Source organism: Hypanus sabinus, chromosome 26 (genome assembly GCF_030144855.1).
Source record: "Hypanus sabinus isolate sHypSab1 chromosome 26, sHypSab1.hap1, whole genome shotgun sequence".
NCBI lineage: Eukaryota > Metazoa > Chordata > Chondrichthyes > Myliobatiformes > Dasyatidae > Hypanus > Hypanus sabinus.
Window position 1 is genome coordinate 48,763,408 of NC_082731.1, and position 23,936 is coordinate 48,787,343.

At 38.8% G+C, this 23,936-nt stretch overlaps 1 long non-coding RNA gene and 1 pseudogene across 1 annotated transcript; both read right to left on the reverse strand.

Moving 5' to 3' along the window:
- The window catches only part of LOC132381552 (zinc finger protein 585A-like), a 100,325-nt pseudogene extending 76,733 nt beyond the window's left edge, over positions 1 to 23,592 (reverse strand).
- On the reverse strand, positions 274 to 8,831 carry LOC132381553 (uncharacterized). The gene is made up of 2 exons (XR_009508072.1): positions 6,816 to 8,831; positions 274 to 799 (listed from the first exon to the last, which is right to left on the reverse strand). It is a non-coding gene; the product is annotated as an uncharacterized LOC132381553 (long non-coding RNA).
- Positions 23,593 to 23,936: the final 344 nt, after the last annotated feature.

Sequence of the window (23,936 nt, forward strand, 5' to 3'; positions counted from 1 at the left end):
TTTTTTCATTTTTACTAGATCTGAGTCTTTAATCTCTGGTGATGGGAGGAGATTTTAACTGTTGGGTAGACCCAATTTTAGACCAATCATCTTCTAAACCAGCGTCTCTTAATAAATCAGCTTTTTTTATTCAATCTTTTTTACTGAAGTGTGGTATTATTGATATTTGGCATTTTTTACATCCTTTAGATAGGGAGTACTCATTTTTCCCCCATGTTCATCATACATATTCCAGGATTGATTTTTTTTTATTGATACTCAAATGATTTCAAGTCAAGTCGTCAACTTTTATTGTCATTTCGACCATAACTGCTGGTACAGTGCAAAAAGAGACAACATTTTTCAGGACCATGGTGCTACATGACACAGTACAAAAAAGTAGACTGAACTGTGTAATAAAAAAAACACAGAGAAAGCTACACTAGACTACAGACCTACACTGGATTGCATAAAGTGCACAAAAACAGTGCAGGCATTGCAATAAATAATAAACAGGACAGTAGGGCAAGGTGTCAGTCCAGGCTTCGGGTATTGAGGAGTCTGATAGCTTGGGGGAAGAAACTGTTATATAGTCTAGTCGTGAGAGCCCGAATGCTTCAGAGCCTTTTCCCAGATGGCAGGAGGGAGAAGAGATTGTATGAGGGGTGCATGGGGTCCTTCATAATCCTGCTTCCTTTGCAGATGCAGTGCGTAGTGTAAATGTCTGTGATGGCAGGAAGAGAGACCCTGATGATCTTCTCAGTTGACCTCACTATCCGCTGCAGGGTCTTGCGATCCAAGATGGTTCATCAGTTCGTTTCTGTGAATATAAAGAGATTGCTGCTTCAGATCATGTTCCTGTACTTCTATCTTTAAATCTCCCTGGTCTTCCACAAACAAACAGGTTTTGGCATTTTAATACAACTTCGTTATCTGATGGGATACCTGATGGGATATGGGATACCTTCAAGGCCTATATTACAGGTGAAATTATTTCTTACACTGCAAGTGTTAAGATTAGAGCTAATAAAGAACTGAATTAGCCAATCGATTGAAACAATTAGATCAGAAATATGCTATAGCTCCTGATCCTGTTTTATGTAAAAAACGTGTTGAAGTTAAAACTAAATATGATCTTCTGTTAACATATCCAATTGAAACTCAACTTCTTAAAGATAAAACTCAATTTTATATTCATGGAGATAAACCAGGCAAAGTATTGGCCAACCAATTGAAAATTTCTGTAGTTAAACTACAAATTAAAGAAATTTGTAAAACTAATGGTGATAGGACAACTGATCACTCTGAAATTAATGATACCTTCAGAGAATTCTATTCTAAACTTTATAGTTCTGATTCCCTAAATATAATACTGTAATGAATAATTTTTAGATCAATTAAATATTCCTGTACTTTCTGCAGATAATTGCAAACAGATGTATCAACCCATTTCTTATGAGGAAATTGCCAAGGCTATACGTTCACTACACTCAGGGAAGGCTCCGGGTCCAGATGGACTTTCTGGAGAATTTTATAAGACTTTTTCCTCATTAATTATTCTGCAGCTACACTTAAGTCTTTTTGGACTCTTTCAAATTGGGTAGCTTGCCTCAATCTTTCTATGAAGCTTCTATTTCACTTAACCTAAAAAAAAGAACAAGGACCCAACTTAATGTTCTTCATATAGACCAATTTCATTACTCAATGTTGATACTAAAATCCTTTATAAAATTCTGGCTCATAGGATTGAAAATATTTTACCTTCTATTATTACTGATGATCAGACTGGATTTATTAAAAACTGACATTCCCAATTTAATATACACCATGTATTAAATGTTATTTACTCTCCTTCTCAAGAGGTATCAGAACGTCAAGTCAAGTAACTTTTATTGTCATTTCGACCATAACTGCTGGTACAGTACGTAGTAAAAATGAGCAGATGCTTTTTCAGGACTATGGTGTTACATGACAGTACAAAAACTAGACTGAACAACTTAAAAAACACAGAAAAAAAAACTGCACGAGGCTACAGACCTATCCAGGACTGCATAAAGTGCACAAAACAGTTCAGGCATTACAATAAAAAATAAACAAGACAATAAGGCGGTAAGGTGTCAGTCCAGGCTCTGGGTATTGAGGAGTCTGATAGCTTGGGGGAAGAAACTGTTACATAGTCTGGTCATGAGAGCCTGAATGCTTCGGAGCCTTTTCCCAGACAGCAGGAGGGAGAAGAGATTGTATGAGGGGTGCATGGGGTCCTTCATAATGCTGTTTCCTTTGCGGATGTAGCGTGGAGTGTAAATGTCTGTGATGGCGGGAAGAGAGACCCTGATGATCTTCTCAGCTGACCTCACTATCCACTGCAGGGTCTTGTGATCCAAGTTGGTGCAATTCCCAAATGAGGCAGTGATGCAGCTGCTCAGGATGCTCTCAATACAACCCCTGTAAAATGTAATGAGGATGGGGGTGTGAGATGGGGACTTTCCTCAGCCTTCGCAGGAAGTAAAGACGCTGCTGGGCTTTCTTTGCTATGGAGCTGGTGTTGAGGGACCAGTTGAGATTCTCTGTCAAGTGAACACCAAGAAATTTGGTGCTCTTAACAAATCTGTGATATCCTTAGATGCTGAGAAGGCCTTCGATTGGTTTGAATGGAATTATTTATTTAAGACCTTAGAAAAATTTAATTTTGGACCAGATTTTATTCAATGGATTAAATTAATTTACCTATCTCCTTCTGCTTGGGATCTAACTTTCAAAATTCCAAACCATTTAGACTTCACCACAGAACTTGCAAGGTTTTCCATTGAGCTCTTTGCTCTTTGACCTAGCTTTAGAACCCCTAGCCATTGCTTTTCAAGAATCTAATGATTATCTGTGGTATTTTAAGAAGTATTACTCACAAAAATCTTGCTTTATGCTGATGATATATTGCATTTTATTTCTAATGTTGAGACCTCGTTACCTTGCGTACTTTCTTTACTCTCCCATTTTAACTAGTTTTCAGGATATAAATTGAACCTACATAAGAGTGAATTATTTCCTTTAAATAATTTGGTATCAATTAATACTGATCTTCCTTTTAAAATTCTAAGGAATCAATTTACTTATTTGGGTGTAACAGTCACTAAGAATTATAAACACCTGTTTAAAGAAAACTGTCTTCCTTTATTGAACCATGTAAAAAAATAATTCAATTGGTCACCTCTTTCAATATCGTTGATTGGACAAATGAACTTTATTAAGATGAATATTCTACCAAATTTACACAGCTTTTTCAGGCTTTACCCGTTTTTATTCCTAAATCCTTTTTTGATTCTCAATTCTATTTTACCCTTATATATGGAAAAATAAACGTTCTTGATTAAATAAAGTTCATCTTCAAAAATCTAAAACGTTTGGAGTTTTAGCCTTACCTAATTTTAGGTTTTGTTACTGGGCAGTTACTATATATTTTATATTTTGGTTATAGTATATTAATCATGTAAACTGTCCGGTATGGGTTTCTTTAGAAGCTAACTCTATTAATAAATTATTTCCCTTCTTGGATCTTCACTTCCTTTATTTGTAAGTAAACTAACTGATAATTTAATAGTTAAACAGACTTTGAGGATCTGGATACAATTTAGAAAACACTTTGGTTTATTGAGATTTTCCCCTTCAAGTCCCATTTATTCTAAGTTTTTTTTAAACCTTCCATGACTGATTTAGTTTTTAAAGAATGGGATAGGTTGGGTATTAAATCTTTTTGGGATCTATTTGTTGGAGGAAATCTTTTTACATTTGATCAATTGTCAGCTAAATATAGCTTACCTTAAACTCACTTTTTTAGATATTTACAAATCAGAGACTTTCCAAGATCTCAATTATGCACATTTCCTATAAGCTCAGATAAGAATTTACTAGACGTAATTTTCAATTTGACACCTTTTCATAATGGTTCAATATCTAACATTTATGGCATGTTACTGGAGATGAGGATTGCTCCTTTAGACAAAATTAAGAATCTCTGGGAACAAGATTTACAGACATCAATATCTGAGGAAACTTGGAATGAAATTTTTAAACTGGTTAATACTTCATCATTATGTGCTCATCATTCTCTCATACAATTTAAGGTGGTACATAGAGCTCATATGACTAAGGATAAGCTATCTCATTTTTATTCGGACATGTCTCCCTACTGTGACAGATGTAATAATGGAGAAGCTTCATTAATTCATATATTTTGGACTTGTCCGAGCCTTGAAAAATTTTGGGAGGAAGTTTTTCAAACCTTTGCTTTACTTTTCAAAGTCAATTTTAAGTCTAATCCTCTGATGGCCCTATTTGGTATTGTTGCAGGACAAGATATCAAGCTGAAAGCATCTGATTTACATATTTTGGCCTTTAGCTCTCTTATAGCTAGGAGGGCACTTTTGTTTAAATGAAAGATGTTTTTCCTCCTACTCATGCTCAATGGTTATGCAATGTTATGTCTTGCTTAGATTTAGAGAAGATTTGTTGCTCAATTTATGAATCTTGTCAAGATTTTCAAACATTGTGGGGACCTTTTTTGAATTATTTTCAAAACCTTAAAGTCGCTGTTTAAATTCAGATGTTGGATATTATTATTTTTATTATATGAGAGGTATTTTACCTTTTCTTCTCCTTAATAAACAGCTTCGGTCTTGGTAGGGGTTAGATTTTTTTCTTTGTAATAAATTAGTATATTTTGATAATTATTGATTAACTTACATGAATACGGCATAATGAGATTGTTACTATGAATAGATACAATGGAATTGGTCGTTTTAAAATCTTTTTTGACCTTTTATATATACTTTCTTGAACTCTGTATTCTATGTAAACTAATAAAAATATTGGAAAGAAAGAAAAGTGCTAATAAGTTGATTGGTGAAAGAGACAGAAGGCCATGGAAGAAAGAAAAAAGGAGAGGGAAGGAGCTCTAGAGGGAGGAAATAGGCAGGCAAGGAGATAACATGAGAGAGGGAAAAGGGGATGGGAAATGGTGAAGGGGATGGGGGAGGGGGAGGCATTACTGGAAGTTTGAGAAATTAGTGTTCATGCCTTCAGGTTGGAGGCTACCCAAACCGAATACAGGGTGTTGTTCCTGCAAAGGCTTTCCTGCATCACAGAGTAAACTGGACGAAATTTGCACTGAGTTGAAAAAGAACCAAATCTGCAACAGGGCCATGTAATACACGGAGCATGGAAGGCCAGTTGTTCCAAAGAGAGCTCACAAACTCAGATCTTATTGGCTTAAAAGAGACATATTCACAATTCTTGATGGTTTGCTGCTGCAGGGCTCCAGAATTGTCATTCCTACTTCTATGTACATTAAAATTACCAGTCAAATCCAGCAAGAACATGAGAAAGGCATCTAAGAGAAAGGCAATCTGTATGATGGCCTGGTCTGAGCAAACAGCTGGGAGATTATGTAAAGCAATGTGAAGCATGCAGAAAACTGTACAAAAATCATGCAGAATCTCCCTGTCCCACAGAATTCACAGACTTTCCATTGCAAATTGCAGGCACAGACACTTTCAAGCTGAAAAGAGACAAATATCTTCTCACTGTGGATTTCTATTCACAGAATGCTGAGGTGTCCGAGTTGCCCTCTACACCCTGAGCAGCAGTTATATAGCACCTGAAAGCTGTATTCTCTCACCACAGAATACCAGATACATTCGTGTCAGATAATTCAGCTGCTCAGAAACCTAAGCCTAACAAATCAAACACCTAACAAGCAGTACATGGTACCTGCAGGCAAATGGAGAAACAGGAAGAGTAGTGCCTCTTACTGAAGGCAAAAGACCCCTACAAAGCACTGCCAGCTTATCACTCCACAACTCTTGCGAATGGCTGCAGTCCATCTGAGCTATCAATGGGCAGAGACTGAGAACAAATCTACTAGTTCTTCTTTCCTTTCTCCATTTGCTGGACTATGGCAAATTTTGAGACAAAACAGCTAGAGAAAACAAACAAGAATCTTTGTTACTACTAAGGAGTGATGAAGCTGCTTGTATTTCAGACCAATTCATCAAAAAACAATGGTCCGACAGCATGCACCACGATATTTTCTGACAGAACATCACAAGGTGAAATCAGATGGAACCAATATGTGCTGATGTGCCTTTAAAGTCCATAAAGGGTAACAGAAAGAAATAGCATAGCCTGATTTTTACAAGGACCATTTACCTGAGATAGACGCACCTGTTCAAAAATCCTCATCCACACCAACACTTCCAGGAGCCTACGTCAGATCAGGTTGTTTATCTGTTCCACCATAAAGAAATACTCCATAGCCTGATAGCTTAAGGCAAATAACTAAAGAGGCAGAATAATCTTGTCGCCTTGCTGGAGTGTTCAGGTAGTCTACCCTGACCTCCATTAGATTTAGTGTTTTTTTTAAAGAGTTCTAATGTTGAAAACATTTCACAAAATAAGACTGTTCTTTAAAAAAAATTTGTGGAATAAGGGGAAATAAGACAAAGGGTGAAAAAGAGTGGTAAAAACAAAGAGAAAGACAGTTATACTGTTGGCAATTCTTTTCTATGTTTATGTAAAGAGCACAAGTCATGTTCTATAGGTAAAGTGAGTTATTGAATCATTCAATTTCAGTGACCGTAATTTCAAAGCAGTTCTATGGACAAGAAGTACAAACCTAGTTTTTCCAAGAATGAGAGATGTCTCTAGGTTGGACGATCTACACTAGGGGTGCGTGAAGAGCTACTTTTTATTCAGGCAGACAATCAAAATTTTGAAGACAAGAGTTTTGCAGCAGTTTTCCTGATTTGAGCAATCAGCAAGTGCCAGTGTAGAAGAAGAGTTACCTTTCAGTCAGGTCTGTCTCCAAGATTTAAAAATCAGAGTAGGATCAATAGGATCAATGAAAAATCCACCAGGGTGCAGTAGACAACAAACTGCAAATGCAAATTCAAATAAATAACAAGAACATAACAAGATAGTGTCTTTAAAGTGAGATCATTGGTTGTGGAAACCTCTCAATAGATCGGCAAGTGAATGTAGTTATCCCTTTTGTTCAAGAGACTGATGATGTGGGGTAGTACTATAACTGTTCTTGAACGTGGTGGTGTGAATCCGGAGGCTCTTGAACCTCTACCTGTTGGCAGCAGTAAGAAAAGAGCATGTCCTGGTTGGTGGAGATCTCTAATGATGGTTGCTGCTTTCATGTAGATTTGCCTGATGATAGGAAGGGCTTTACCTGTGATGTACCGGGCTGAATCCATCTACATTCTGTAGGATTTTCCATTCAAAGGCATCGATATTTCCATACCAGGCCATGATGCAGCCAGTCAATACAATATCCACTACACATCTATAGATGTCTGTCAAAGTTTCAGATGTCATGCCAAATTTCCACAAACTCCAAAGGAAGCAAAGGCACTGCCATGCTTTCTTAGCAACTACACTTACATTTTGGGTCCAGGACAGAATGGATCCCCTGATAGTAATATCCAGGAATTTAAAGTTGCTAACTCTCTGCATGCCTGATCCTCTGATGAGGACTGGGTCGTGGACATGAGAAAATCTGCATATGCTGCAAATCCAAGGAAACACACACACAATAAGCTGGAGGAACTCAGCAGGTCAGGCAGCATCTATGGAAGTTAATAAACAGTCAACATTTCAGGCTGAGATCTTTCATCAAAATACTGCCTAACCTACCAAGTTCCTCCAGTGTTTTGTGTTGCACTGGCTCACTCCTGGTTTCTCTCTCCTGAAATCTGCAATCATTTCCTTGCTCTTGCTGATATTGAGGGAGAGGTTGTGGCTATGCCACCACTCTGCCAAATTTTCGACCTCCCTCCTGAATGCTGATTCATCACCAACTTTGATCTTACCCATGCTGATTCATCACCAACTTTGATCTTACCCACAATGGTGGTGCCATCAGCAAAAGTAAATATGCTGTTGGAGCTGTGCTTAACCACACAGTCATAGGCCCAATACAAGAGGAGGTAGAACAAAGGTGATTTTCCTCAAGAACTAATGGAAGGATTTTGTTATTTTTTTCCTCATGCATCTCTAATTGACATTTTCATTGACTGGAAGGTAAACTCTTCATCCAAGACTAATTGGGAACTATATTTTCATTCCGTGTTCCTAATCATTGGATTAAGACATCTGGAGCTCTGTGGTCTTTGGGGAGATCCATCCGCTTTCATTCCCTCTCCCTACGCTTCCAAACACACCCTATAAACTGGCGGAGAAAACCTATGGCTGCCCCATTACCCAGAATCCCCATGGAGAGACCAGTCTATCAGCCACAGTCCCAGCAAAGCGCACGCACCACAGAAAAGGCCATCAATCAGCAACTTGGTTCATCCAAAGCAAGCTCCCTGGGGCTCAGGTATGGATCATAGGACTGAGAAAGAGGTAAAGGACTGGGAATGGCCCAGGAAGTGGAGCCACAGTGTGTCCAGAGCTCTCAGTAATTTTCCCTCAGTTGAAGTTTGGATGCTGGCGCTGATGAAACTCTCCCCAAACCCCCACTCACACCGGTTACCGAGACCCCAAGAACCTTTCGACCACTGAGCACATGAGCATTCTTCTGGAACTCATAGGAAAAGTTTGTGAGTTCTTTATGCATGCGCATTTAATTGGCTGGTCACACAAAATGCTAGAGGAAATCTGCTCAGGCAGCATCTATCAAAAAGACAGTCAGCGTTTCAGGCTACATCAGGATTGAGAAGGAAGGGGAAAGGTGTTGGAATAAAAAGGGGGAGAGAGGGGAGAGACTAGTTGGAAGGTGATAGGTGAAGCTAGGTGGGTGAGAAAGATCAAGGTCTAAAGAAATGATCTGATAGGAGAAGAGAATGTGTGGGGGGGGGGGAGGAAGAATTTGCTTAGCAGAAGTTGATACTCATGCCATCAGGTTGGAAGATATCCAGACAGAATATAAGGTGTTGTTTCTACTCTCTGAGGGTGGCCTCATCTCAGCACAAGAGGACATTTTCAACACGTCTGAATGAGATTGCAAATGGGAATTAAAATATTCAACAGTCCCCCAACTGTTGAGGCTACACTCAGGGTGGAGGAGTGACACCTTATCTAGGTATTGTCCAACCTGATGGCACAAACATCAGCATCCCCTTCCAGTGAATGAATTCCACCCCTCCTCCTCTGTTCCCTACTCCAGTCTGTTTCAGTATCTACTTTTTTGTCATGTCTTTATTTGAGCCTCTGAAAATGAGTATATCATTCATGTGACAAACTACTCCTTCCAGTCCCTCAAAAATGTGTTTCATCCTCAGCTAGAAGACTTCAGGAGCTGATGAGATGCCAAAAGGGAGTCTCTCAAAGGCATAGTGTCCATACGGTATTATAAAAATTGTGGGCTTCTGTGACTCAGGACCTAAACCAGAACCGAGTTTGCATCTAGTTAGGGGAAGTACTTTGCTCCACTCAGCATACCCAATGTGTGCTCAACAAAGGGCAGAGTAAACCATTCCTGCCCCACTGTATTATTCAATTTTGTTAGGTTTTAGTTTTCTTTGACAGCTCCTTGAACAGACATTCAAGGATAGATGTGACATCTCAGCAGCTAGGTTTGTGGGGGATGTGTAGGGTACATTTTTTATTACTCGGGAGTCGTGGATGTCTGGAAATGCGCTGCCTGGTCAGGTTGTAGAGGCAAATACGTTGGAGGCTTTTAAGAAACATTTAGATAGGTACATGAGTATGAGGAAGATGGAGGGATGTGGACATGGTGTAGGTAGGATCCATAAGTACATGGGTGATTCTTATTTGCATTTTAACTGGTTTCATTTAACCTTGTGGCCAAAAGGCCTGCTTCTGATCTGTACTTTTCTATGTCCATCTCTAGATCAAACAATTCAATAGAGACACAACCCTTTAGAACAGTGAAAATGGCCCATATGTTGAAATGAGCAGGGAGTATGGAGGTTAACTGCCAAATTCCTTGGCCCCAAGATTTGGTGGACAAATAACATGTCAGACATAAGGACATGCAGTAAATTCAAGGGGAAACTCTTCACCTACAGAGTGGTGACTTTGGAACCCATCACCACAGGGAGTGTGATAGGTCAACAGCAAGGATGGATTTAAAAGGACTGTCATGGAACAGGAACACTAGCAGGGTCTAGCTGGGCTGAGTTGATTCCCTCTGGTACGTTGGGTGTCTTGCAAATTTACTAAGTACCCAAGACAGATTTTAAAATATAACTGATTTATTTATCACAGATCCAGAATATTAAACTCCAGTCCCATTAAAGGTGAACATCAGCAGAAGAAACTCCTTCCATGCCCAGTGACCAGGGTACAGAACTGGGTTTGATGAACAGCAGCAATAATTGCAGAGTTCAACACGAACAGTCACTTTGGAACTTAACATTGGATTCAGCAAATGTATTGGTTAATTCTCCAGCATTCAGCTTATTTAAATTTTCTCCCCAGTGTGAAATTGGAAGTGCACCAAAAGCTCAGATGCCTGACTGAACCTCTTCCCACAGTCTGAGCAAATGAATGGCCTCTCTCCAGAGTGAACTTGCTGGTGTCTCTGTAAGGTAGATGACTGAGTGAATCTCTTCCCACATTCAGAGCAGGAAAATGGCCTCTCCCCAGTGTGAATTCGCTGGTGAGTCTGTAGGCTGGATGTGTGAATGAATCCTTTCCCACAGTCTGAACAGGTGTATGGCCTCTCCCCAGTGTGAATTCGCTGATGCGCCTTCAGTTCAAATGACCGAGTAAACCCCTTCCCACAGTCTGAGCAGGTAAATGGCCTCTCCCCAGTGTGAATTCGCTGATGTATCTTCAGTTCAGATGACCGAGTAAACCCCTTCCCACATTCTGAGCAGGTGAATGGCCATTCCCCAGTGTGAACTGGCTGGTGTGTCAGTAGGTGGGATGACTGACTGAACCCCTTCCCACAATCTGAGCAGGTAAATGGCCATTCCCCAGTGTGAATTCTTTGGTGTAACTTCAGTTCAGACAACAAAATGAATCCCTTCCCACAGTGTGAGCAAGTGAATGGTCTCTCCCCAGTGTGAACTCGTTGGTGTTTCCTTAGGTTGGATGACTGACTGAATCCCTTCCCACAGTCTGAGCAAGTGAATGGTCGCTCCCCAGTGTGAACTCTTTGGTGTGCCATTAGTTCAGATGACCGAGTAAAACCCTTCCCACAGTATGAACAGGTGAATGGCCTCTCCCCAGTGTGAATTCGCTGATGTACCTTCAATTCAGATGACTGAGTAAACCCCTTCCCACAGTCTGAGCAGATAAACGGCCTCTCCCCAGTGTGAAGTCGTCGATGTACCTTCAGTTCAGATGAGCGAGTACACCTCTTCCCACAATCAGAGCAGGTGAATAGCCTCTCCCCAGTGTGAATTCGCTGATGTATCTTCAGTTCAGATGACCAAGTAAACCCCTTCCCACAGTCTGAGCAGGTGAACGGCCACTCCCCAGTGTGAACATGTTGGTGGCTCCGTAGGTATGATGACCGAGTGAATCCCTTCCCACAATCAGAGCATGAGTATGGCCTCGCCCCAGTGTGAACTGACTGGTGTGTTAGTAGGCTGGACGACTGAGTGAATCCTTTCCCACAGTCTGAACAGATGAATGGCTTCTCCCCAGTGTGAACTCGTTGGTGTCTTCGTAAGTGGCATGAGTGAGTGAACACTTTCCCACAATCAGAGCAGATAAATGGCATCTCCCCAGAGTCAACTGACTGGTGTCTGTGGTGGGATGAGTGAGTAAATCCCTTCCTACAGTTCTCTATTAATTCTCTGTCAACTCATCAAGTCAGATGTCAGACGTAGTGAATCCCTTGTACAATCAATGCAGTTAAAGAACTGATCTCTAGTGAATAAATGCTGGTGTGTTCTCAGCACCCTGGTTCCATTGGATTTTACTGAATTACAACAGAAAACCTCATTTCAGGTACAAACACGTTTCCAGCTGGAATGACATACTTCTTCATCGCCAAGGATCGAAAACTGATATGTTGGTGTCACAAAGAAAATATCTGGTCTCTCCTTAGTTATCTGTACAGAGACAACAAAACTGGCGTGTTGTGTTTGAGATTTCCATACAGAATTTTTTTGCCATTTCTACCCTGTAAAAAAGATTTATAAAAGACATGAGTGGGTGAACAATGAGAGGACAGTTTAAGGTTCTTGGAGGTAGGTACAGAGGAGATGTCAAAGGTAGTTTTTTTTTTTTACGCAGAGTGTGGTGAGTGCGTGGAATGGGCTGCCGGCAACGGTGGTGGAGGCAGATACGATAGGGTCTTTAAGAGACTCCTGGATAGGTACATGGAGCTAAGAAAAACAGATGGCCATGGGTAACCCGAGGTAATTTCTAAAGTAAGTACATGTTCGGCACAGCATTGTGGGCCAAGGGCCTGGATTGTGCTGTAGGTTTTCTATGTTTCTATATTTCTCTCGGAAAGGGTATTATCATCCACTTTGAAAGTGTAGACATTTTTCTAAATGAAAAGAAAATTCTAAGGTTTGAGGTGCAAAGGGACTCGGGAGTCCTCGTGCAGGATTCCCTAAAGGTTAATTTGCAGGTTGAGGCGGTGGTGAGGAAACTAATGCCATGTTAGTATTCCTTTTGAGAGGTTTAGAATGAAAAATGCAAGGATATATTATTGAGGATTAATAAAGCACTGGTGAGGCCTCACTTGGAATATTGTGACCAGTTTTGGGGCCCTTATTTGAGAAAGGATGCACTGACACTGGAGAGGGTTCAAAGGAGGTTTACGAAAATGATTCCAGGATTGAAAGGCTTGTCAGATGTGGAGCATTTGATGGCTCTGGGCACTGAAATTCAGAAGAATGAGAGGGGACTTCATTGAAACCAATCAACTGTTGAAAGGCCTTCACAGAGTGCATCTGAGGGAGGATGTTTCCTGTGTTGGGGAGGTCTAAGACCAGAGTACACAGCCTCAAAACAGCTTTTACAATAGAGATAAGGAATTTCCTCAGCCAGAGAGTGGGGAATATGTGTAATTCGTTGCCACAGATGGCCGTGGAGGCCAAGTCACTGGATATACTTAGGGAGAGGCTAATGGATTCTTTGTCACACAGGGCATGAAGTGATAAAGGGAGAAGCAGGGAGATAAACCAGGAAATTATAGGCTGGTGAATCTGACATCTGTCGTAGGAAAGTTATTGCAAGGTATTTTTTAAGAACCGAATACTTGTATAGATATGGACTGATAGTCAGCATGGCTTTGTGCATGGTAGGTCATGACTAACCAATCTTAGAGATATTTTTGAGGAAGTTGCCAGGAAAGTGAATGTTGACTACATGGACTTTAGCAAGGGATTTGCCAAGGTCCTGCATGGGAGGCTGGTCAAGAAGCTTCAGTCACTCAGCAGTCAGGATGAGGTAGTAAATTGAATTTAACGTTTGCTTTGTGGGAGAAGCTAGAGGGTGGTAGTAGAGGTTGCCTCTCTGACAGTGGTCTACTGCAGGGATCGGTGCTGGGTCGTTTGTTGTTTGCCATCTATGTCAATGTTTTGAATGATAATATGGTTAACTGGATCAGCATAGTTGCTGATGACACCAAGACTGGGAGTTTAATGACAGTGAGGAAGGCTATTATGGCTTGCATCTGCATCAGCTGGAAAAATGGGCTGAAAAATGGCAATTAGAATTTAATGCAGATAAGTGCAAGGCTTTGCACTTCAGTAGTATCAACCAGGGTAGGGCTTACACAGTGAACAGTTGGGGTCTGGGAAGGTCTATAATCTGTTGAAAATTATGGAATGTTGAATATGGATCTATTTGTCACAAATAGAGTTGCAAAGAAAGCTTTTTGGCAGATTGGCCTTCATAAATCAATGTATTGAGTGCATGTTATGTAGAAGTTGTATAGGACATTAGTGAGGCCTAACTTGGAATATTGTGTGCAGTCTTGATCACCTACCTGCAGGAAAGATGTAAACAAGGTTGAACGACTACAGAGAAAATTTGCAAGGATGTTGCTGGATCTGGAGGACCTGAGTAATAAGGAAAGATTGAACAGGTTAGGACTGTATACTTTAGAATGTAGAAGATTGAGAGTAGATTTAATGGAAAGGTACACAATTATGAGAGATATAGATAGGCTAAATGCAAGCAGGCTTTTTCCAATCAAATTGGATGGAACTATAACCAGACGTCATAGGTTAAGGGTGAAAGGTGAGTTTAAGAGGAACATGAGGGGAAACTTCTTCACTCAGAGGGTCATCAGATGTGAAATGTACTGCCAACACGTGGTTAATTTAAGCACCATTTCAACATTCAAGAGAAGCTTAGATAGGTAAATGATTAGTAGTGGCATGGAGGGCTATAGCCCTGGTGCAGATTTATGGGAGTACAAAGTTTAAATGGTTTTGGCATGTACCAGATGGGCTGAAGAACCTGTTTCTGTGCTGTACTTCTCTATTAGAGCTGAGAGGAAAAATGAAACAGCTATAATAAAATGGCAGAGCAGACTGTATGGGCCAAAGGACCTCATTCTGCTCCTGTATCTCATGGTTTTGTGAGATAACTTTTTCATCCTATATGAGATACTTTTAGTCTTAATGCTGAGCTCTGACATCATACTGTTACAGCAAGGTTCAACCCAAGCTGAGGCAAAGAAGTGATCTTCTAACTGGTCACTGTGCTGACATCTGGACTGACCATCAAATTCTCTGACAGTCTTCCTGTCTGCATAAGAATGCGATATATCTACCCATCCTCAATCTGTGACTTAGCTCAGTTTGATTCCTTCCATTAATATTATTCACTGTTCCCTCTAAGCTCTGCAGGTGCGCATCCACACAGTAACTGAAATGCTGCCTCACAGATAGGCTTTGGAATTCTCTTTCATATAATGTTAATTTAAAGTACCATGCAGTTCTCAAGCCGTGTAAAAAAAATCTGCTCAGACCAATGGTTGGTCCATGCAGCTGTCTGGTCATATCCCACAGCACTACGTGATATTACATGGCTAATCCTGGAAACTGACCCCTACCCCATAGGTGATTGACAGGGAACTCATTGACAGCAGTACCAATGAATATGAAGGAGAGGGCAGTAGTTTTTCTCATTGGCATATGACATACTTGTGATGTGAAAGCTTCGGTCACTTGTTTCCCAATACAAAGTTGTTCAATACCATTATGTACCCAGAGAATGGTACAAAGTACGTTCTCATGGGTAGATAGGTCCAGAACAAGAGGAGGTAGAACAAAGAAGATTTTTTTCACTTCTTCCATCTAAAGCAGATGGAAGGAGTCTGCTTCTTTTTTGCAGCACTAATGGACATTTTTATTGACTAGATGGATAAAACAGTGGCTGAATGGCAGGATGCAAAGAGTGGGAATGAAGGGAGTTTTTCTAGTGACTACTGTTGTTCTGCAGGAGTCTGTGTTGGGATTGATTCTTTTCACTTTATATATCAATGATTTAGATGACGAAATTGATGGCTTTGTTGCCATCAATTTTCAGACGATACGAAGACAGGTGGAAGGGCAGATAGTTTTGAGGAAATAGGGAGGCTACAGAAAGACTTAGATTAGGAACTCTCTTGGCAGCGCTAGATGAAGTAGGTCATATTTTGGCTCTGCTCTGGACATTTTTCAATTTCCTTATCACCCTTTATTATATATATCAAAGTGTCTTTAACACCTTTATATGTTTGAATTCTGAATTTTAATTGATGGAAATGACTTCCAGAGCAAGAAAGGCACAAGCCAAAGGCAAGGAAACCAGTAATGGAAACTGGAAGAAAATCAGCCTATACAGACTCAACTCATTTTGCAAATATCTCAAAATTATTGGATGAACAACTTGACAACATTGCATTGGAAGTAACATTGAAGGAGAATAAAGGTAAATTGATAGCACTTGAAAAAGAGAATGAAAAACAGCAACGGCAAATTTCAGAGCTTGCTGAAGCTGGGAAACAAAGAAATTCCAGATTTAATTCTTTGGAAATGAAATTAAATTCGACTACTCGTACATTGAAGCAATATAAAGCCAAGATTATTGATTTGGAGAGTTACAGTCGCAGACAGAATTTGCGAATAATAGGACTCAGTGAAGACGTTGAGAACAGGGACCTTACTAAATTTTTTCTCAATTCTTAATGGAGGTCCTTGACTGTGTGCATCAGGCATTAAGATCAAAACCGTCTAAAGAGTTAAAACCCCATCCTGTGATTCTTCGATTTCACTATGTGAGTACTAAGGAGTACAATTCAAATTACTCGTTGGAAAGGAATCATTGTACATCAAAATCTTCAGTTTTGTCTGGTTGAAGATTATTGTCCTGAGGTAATGCAAGAAAGATTGCGTTTTAAATCAGTGATTTCGGAACTGTATCAATTTCCTTATCACCCTTTATTATATATATCAAAGTGTCTTTAACACCTTTATATGTTTGAATTCTGAATTTTAATTGACGGAAATGACTTCCAGAGCAAGAAAGGCACAAGCCAAAGGCAAGGAAACCAGTAATGGAAACTGGAAGAAAGAATTCGGAATTGTATCAAAGGAATTTTAGACCAGCTCTGTTACACTCCGCTTGCTTAAGAGTTGTTTTACCCGATAAATCATTTAAATGGTTTAAATCCATGGATGTCGCAGAACAATTTCTTGACGAACTTTTTTGTGTTTGAGCTTGGATGTTTAATTAATTCTGTTCTTTTATGCTTGTGTATGTATACCTTGTTTATTGGTTAATAACTAGCTCATAGATTTGGACATTTTATCTTAGAGCTTTGCTCTTGGGCTGATGCTTCTGGTACTTTGTTTTGGCTTATGTCTGTTCTATGTTCAAGTTCCCTTCCTTTTCCTTTATTATATTACTTTGTTTTATTTTTAATTGTTCATTTTAGAAAATTATTAAGACTGACTTGTTTTTTCTTGATATATTATTGAGATTGTACTCTTTCATTTTTTAAAACCTTGTCTTTTAAAATTGTTTTTCTTCACTTAACTTGTGTTTGGCATTCCTTTCGCAATGTTTTGACTATGGGGGTGGCTTTTTTATTTTTTTAAATCTGGAAACTTGCCATCAAGAGACATGGAGGTTGGGTGGCTTTTAGATAGTTTTCTGGCTGCCTATTGGTTTGGGGAGGGGGTCTATATTTAGTTTAATATTTTTCATTTGGGCTGACTTGAAACTACAAAAATGTCTGTATTGTCGTAACTTACAGTTCCTCTTTCTGGTTCATGAGTTTCCTATCCAATTTGGTTAACCCTTTACATACAATATGGTTTATTTAAGGAAAATGGATATTATTAACTTTGTTTCATGGAACACGAATGGTTTGAATCATCCAATTAAACAGAAGAAGATTTTTAAAGTTTTCCATAGATCGAACGCTCAGATTATTTTTGCACAGGAGACTCGTGAGGAAGGAGGATAATTAGTGCTTTTTTAGGTTTTGGAAAGGCCAACAGTTTCACTCAAATTCATTGACCAAAGTGAAAGGCGTTTCCATTTTCATAGACCCTTCAATTTCATTTGTTCATCGATACAATCTCAGACCCATATGGTAGATTTTTATTAATTACTGGTTTACTTTATAACCAAAAAGTAGTTTTGGTTAATGTTTATGTACCAAATACTGACTATCCTGAATTCTTAAGCATTTATTTGTATCTCTTCCCAATTTAAATGAATATATGTTAATAATGAGTGTAATTCGTGTTTGAATCCTATGATGGATAAGTCTGTGCCCAATCAGGTACTTCCAAACAAATCTGCTACTTTTATTAATTCCTTTTTAGTTGACTCGGGAATTTTAGAAGTTTGAAGGATTTACATCCTAATGATAGAGTTCTCTTTCTTTACTCATGTATACCATAATTACTCCAGAATTAATTACTTCTTTATTGATTCTTAATTAGTTTCGTCTGTCACTACCTGTGAGTATGATGCAATTGCCAGTTCTGATCATGCACCTTTGAAATTATCAATTAAATTTAGTGATGTAATTTTTAGTACTAGACAATCGCGGTTCAACTCTGTTTTGCTTCAGGATTTAAATTTTGTTAATTTCATTAAAGAACAGGTTGCATTTTTCTTTTCATCTAATTCAATGGAAGAAATTTCCAGTGGGATGTTATGGGATACCTTTAAAGTATATATCCATGGGCAAATTATTTCATATTCTGCTGGATTTTAAAAATGAATTAATAGTGAAATATGTACACTTGTTGATAAGATTAAAGAAATTGATAAAAAATATTCTATTGCTCCCAATTTGGAGCTTTATAAAGATAGAGTTGAACTTCAGATGTAACATAGTTTGTTATTAATACCCCAATTGAAAATCAATTACTCAAAACCAAGAGTCAATTTTATATATTTAGTGATAAATCAGGTAAATTATTGACTAACCAATAATTTGACGAAACGTCAGATTAATAAAGTTCGTAGACAGGATGGTATTTTGACAGTGTATCATGAAGAAATTAATACATCTTTTCAAGAATTCTATATCAATTTATATCAATCAGAATTTCCTGATGATTCTACCATAATGGATGAATTTTTACGGAAACTGAAGATTCCAAAATTACCAGCTGATGAACGTTTAGCATTAAATGTACCCATTACTGAAGAGGAAATAAAGCAAGCAATTTTTTTGATGTGCTCTGGTAAAGCAACTGGCCTGGATGGGTATACAGCTGAATTTTTTACATCATTTATTTGTAGGTAAATTACCACAATCCTTTTGTGAAGCATCTATTTCTTTAATTCCTAAAAAAAGATAAAGATCCCACTGAATGTGCATCATACAGACCTGTATCTTTGTTGAATGTGGATACCAAAATCTTTTCCAAAATATTAGTAGTTATATTAGAAAAGGTACTGCTTCAAATTATCTCTGAGGATCAGACAGGATTTATCAAAAATGGTTACTCACACTTTAATGTTAGGAGGTTAAATGCATTATTTCGCTTGACGCTGAGAAGGCGTTTGACAGACTTGAATGGGTATATTTATTTAATATACTTGAGAAATTTAATTTTAGCTCAAAAGTTATATCTTGGATTCAATTGAAATATCATACACCTTTGGCTGCTGTATTTACCAACAGAGATCCCCTTTTTTTTTAGGTTTTATCGAGGTACTAGACAGGGCTGCCCTTTACTATTTGATATTGCCCTCGAGCTCTTGGCAATTGCTATTCGTGATTCACCTAATATATTTGGCATTAGTTGTGGGAATGGGACACATAAAGTATCACTATATGCAGATAAACTGTTATTATATATTTCTAACCCAGAGAAATCCAATCCTGCAGTAATAACACTACTAGCTCAGTTTAGTAGTTTTTCTGGTTATAAATTGAATCTTGATAAGAGTATGCTTTTCCCATTAAATATGCAAGTTCCAATTTATAGACAATCACCATTTAGATTGGCTACTGATTATTTTGGTTATTTGGGTGTCAATAAAATGAAGTCTGTGATGTTCATAACGGAGATGCTGAATTGTTCTGCTCAGACATCTAGTACTACTGATAGAATTTAAATTATTGTGAAAGCTGCTGAAAAATATCTGGGTATAGCTGGTATTTTGTGGGAAGCTGTAAATGAAGCTCTTATGGGTGGGGTATCTGTATTTCAGTCTCTTTGTGAAGATACATAATGGGCATAAAAATAATGGAGTGGAATGCAGGAAGTCTGATTTCTAATGGTCAAGACTAAGAAGTTTGTCTCTGATTTATCAAATCCACCTGATGTTATGTGTATTTAGGAAACCTGGCTGTTACCACATTTAAGGTTTTCTATTGTAGTTAGCCGTGATAGATTAGTTGGTAGAGGGGGTGGTGTTGCAAGTTTTATAAGAAAAGGGATAGGACATAAAGATGTGGATATAAATGAAGTATATGAGGCACTTGTAATAGGAGTATTTGATTCAACATTTAGTGGTATTAGAAATGTAAATTTTTATAACCCTGTGGAAAACTCTCGATTAATTTGCTGGAAACCATATGTAGCTCTAGCTCACTAAGGGTTGTATGGTGTGGCAATTTAATGCACATAGTTCACTGTGGGGTTGTTGGCAAAATGATGGTAATGGTTTGATTGTAGAAGAACTTTTGGATATTTCACATCTTATGTGCCATGATGGGAAGGACATGAGGCTTAATGTTCATAACAGTTCTGAAACTTTAGTTTCAAACATTCTGCCTCGAGTGAGTGAGTGGGATATCATAGGAAACGAAACATTGGTCAAAGTGATAATTTTCCTGTATTTGTAAGTTTGGTTGTGGATTTTATATAGGGGACAGGAGGCCACTTTTAGGAGGTGGAATTCTGGTAAAGCAATTGGGAGAGGTTTAAGGTTTTATGTGATGAATGTCATCAGGGCTGAATGTTGAGGATGATGTGGATTTCTGTAATGAAAGGTTTTGTCACATTACTCATCAAACTGCGGTGGAAGTGATTCCTAGTAAAAATGGCATTAATAGGAGAAAGGCTGTACCATGGTGGACTGAGGTGTATGCAGAGGCAATTAGGGAGATAAATAAGGCATTTAGGAAAATTAATAAGTATCACTCTCCAAGTGACATTATTTTAAGTATAAAAGAGCACAGGCCGTGGTGAGGAAAGTCGTGAAGGTTGCAAAAGAGGTTTATTGGAAGGGATATTAAACATGGCGATATTTGGGGAAATGATTAAATAAATGTTAAAAGAGCTGTTGAATTATATTTTGGAAAAAACAGGTGATATAGTATTTTATCAGAGCAGATTTCAGAAGGATAGCATGACAATGGACCAAGTTTTATGTTTGGAAGATGCCTGGTTCAGAAATTGCACTATCTCGGATTGCAAGACCCTGCAGCCGATAGTGAGGTCAGCTGAGATCATCGGGGTCGCTCTTCCCGCCAGTGCGGACATTTACACAAGCTGCATCCGCAAAGGAAACAGTATTATAAAGGACCCATGCACCCCTCATACAGTCTCTTCTCCCTCCTGCCACCTGGGAAAAGGCTCCAAGACATTCGGGCTCTCACGACCAGACTATGTAACAGTTTCTTCCCCCAAAGCTATCAGACTCCTCAATACCCAGAGCCTGGACTGACACCTTGCCTTATTTTCCTGTTTATTATTTATTGTAATGCCTGCACTGTTTTTGTGCACTTTACACAGTTCCGTGTAGGTCTGTAGTTTAGTGTAGCTTTCTCTGTGTTTTTTTTTTACGTAGTTCAGTCTAGTTTTTGTACTGTGTCAGGTAACACCATGGTCCTGAAAAACGTTATCTCATTTTTACTATGTACCCGTACCAGCAGTTATGGTCGAAATGACAATAAAAGTGACTTGACTAGGAAAGCACAAGTAGACAAAAGAAGTTGTAACAGCAGTATTTTTTGATATAGAAAAAGCATGTTATGGAGCAAGGGTCTTTTAATTAAATTACGGGAATTAGGAGTGGGATGAAGGCTATATAATTTCTGAGAATACGTACACAACGCTGGAAGAACTCAGCAGGTCAGGCAGCATCCATGAGAAGAGAGTAGCCAACGTTTTGGGCCGAGCCCCTTCATCAGGAATCATTCCTACATTGTGTACGTATTCTTTGATCCACAGCATCTGCAGTATTATTTTTGTGTATATAATTTCTGAGTTTCTTATTCAGATGGTCGAGGCAGATAAAGGTAGGAAAGGTATATTTGTACTCCTATGAGATAGAGAATGGGACTCCACAAGGCAGTATTTGCAACCCTTTTTTGTTTAATATGATTAATGACATTTTCTCTGAGATAGGCACTGGGGTGAGTAAATCACTTTTTGCAGATGATTGAGCTTTATAAATCAAAGGAAAACATTTCAATTTAACTGTATAGAGGATGCAAATAGCAATTAATGTCAAAAAGTGGGCAAGTAGATCAGGTTTTAAGCTTTCAGTAGCTAAAACACGTGTTATATGTTTTACAGAGGATCAATAGACCTGCATTCAATTTGAAATTGTTTAGACAAACCCTTGAAGTGTCAGTGGTAAGATTTCTTGGCACTTGGCTGGATAATAAGCCAACATGGAAGCACCATAATCAGTAATTATGTAAAGGGGCATTAAATATCCTCAGGTATCTATGTGGGTATTGTTGGGACACTACACAAAAATCTCTGTTGACTTTATATATTTGTTTAATTAGATCACTACTTGATTGTGGCTGTGTGGCTAATGGATCAGCTTCATCTTCAAATTCAAAACATTTAGATGTGACACAAGCTCAGGCTTTAAGACTGTGTTGTGGTGCAGTAAGGTCATCTCCTGTTTCAGTTTTACTGTTTGAAATGGGACAATTATTCTTACAGTTGCAGAGGATGAAGTTGTTGCTAACACAATGAGTTAACTTGATGGGGTAGAGGAATAATCACCCTATTAAAAGTGTGTTGGAACGTTGGGACCATCACAAGAAGAGTGTTTTTAGTTTTGGGTGTCTGAGTTCTCACCACGCTAGGAATATGGGTTTGCTGGATTATGCAATATGTCCCACTGTAGCTTTTTCAGTAACCCCACCATCTTTCTTTCCAATAGCTTTAGTTGACTTTAGGTTGCATAATTTAATGAAACCCAAGGATCATGATATACCCAAGAGTCTGTTGTTTCATCAGTATATTAAGGAGAATTATTGTGATATGTTAACCATTTTTACCGATGCATCAAAAGATAATTTAATGGGAAATGTCAGAATGGCTATTTTTGTGCCTGAATTACAGGAAACAACAAAGAAGTTTTACTAACTATTTATCATTGTATACTGCAGAACCGGTCACCATCATTTTGGGTTTACAGTGGGTGGAGGAAATCTGTCCTTGCAAAGTTATAATTTGTTCAGATTCTTTTTCAGTTCTGACTAGCCTTAAAACAGGTCGCTCTAGCAGTAGGTCTGATTTATTGCTGGAAGCTCTTCAATCCTCATTTTATATTCAAAGTATTGGTTTACATGTCTGCTTATGGGTCCCTGCACAAAGAGTGTTCAGGGGTTAATTGCTTGGCCAAAAAAGCTGTTAAAAGTTCATCTGTGGATATAGACCTTCCACTTAGCAAATTAGAAGCTAAAGGGTTGGTGAGACGAAGAATTAGGGGATTATGGCAAGACATATGGGATAATGGATATATAGAGAGATACCTTTACAGAATACATAAAACTGTTGGATTGATGGGAGAAGGGGGTAAGACAAGAAGGGAAGGAATTGTATTGATTTAACTTAGAACTGGGCATGCTATGCTTAATTATTCCTTGTTGGAAAACATCACTCTGGAGTGTAAGATGTTGTCATCATTATGAAGCAGTTAAACACATTCTTACCAGGTTGAAAGAAAGCAAATGCAGGCTGCACTACTAGCTTTGGGAGTTGACAATTTACATTTTAAAATCTTACTAGGTTATGGAAGTGATTTTAATTAACAATGTGGTCTTTCATTATTTCAAATCTTTAGGGCTTTTTGGGGTAATTTAGTTTTCAGGATATTTACCAGTGATAATAAACCTGATCCTGAACTGATAAAGAAATAGTAGGGGTTTTATTTTCCAACTCTCTACACCACTCTCCAGTCCAGTTGCACCTTTAAGTTGGACTGACAAACACCATTAAAAGTCAAAAGGAGGAGGAAGTACAGATGCAAATATGAAGAAATCTGCAGATGCTGGAAATTCAAGCAACACGCACATAATACTGGTGGAACGCAGCAGGCCAGGCAGCATCTATAGGAAGTAGAATTGACATTTCGGGCTGAGACCCTTCGTCAGGACTACCTGAAAGAAGAGATAGTAAGAGATATGAAAATGGCGGGGGGGGGGGGGGGGGGAATCCAAAATGATAGAAGACAGGAGGGGGAGGGATGAAGCTAAGAGCTGGAAAATTGATTGGCAAAAGGGATAGGAGGCTGGAGAAGGGAAAGGATCATGGGACAGGAGGCCTAGGGAGAAAGAAAGGGGGAGGGGAGCACCAGAGGGAGATGAA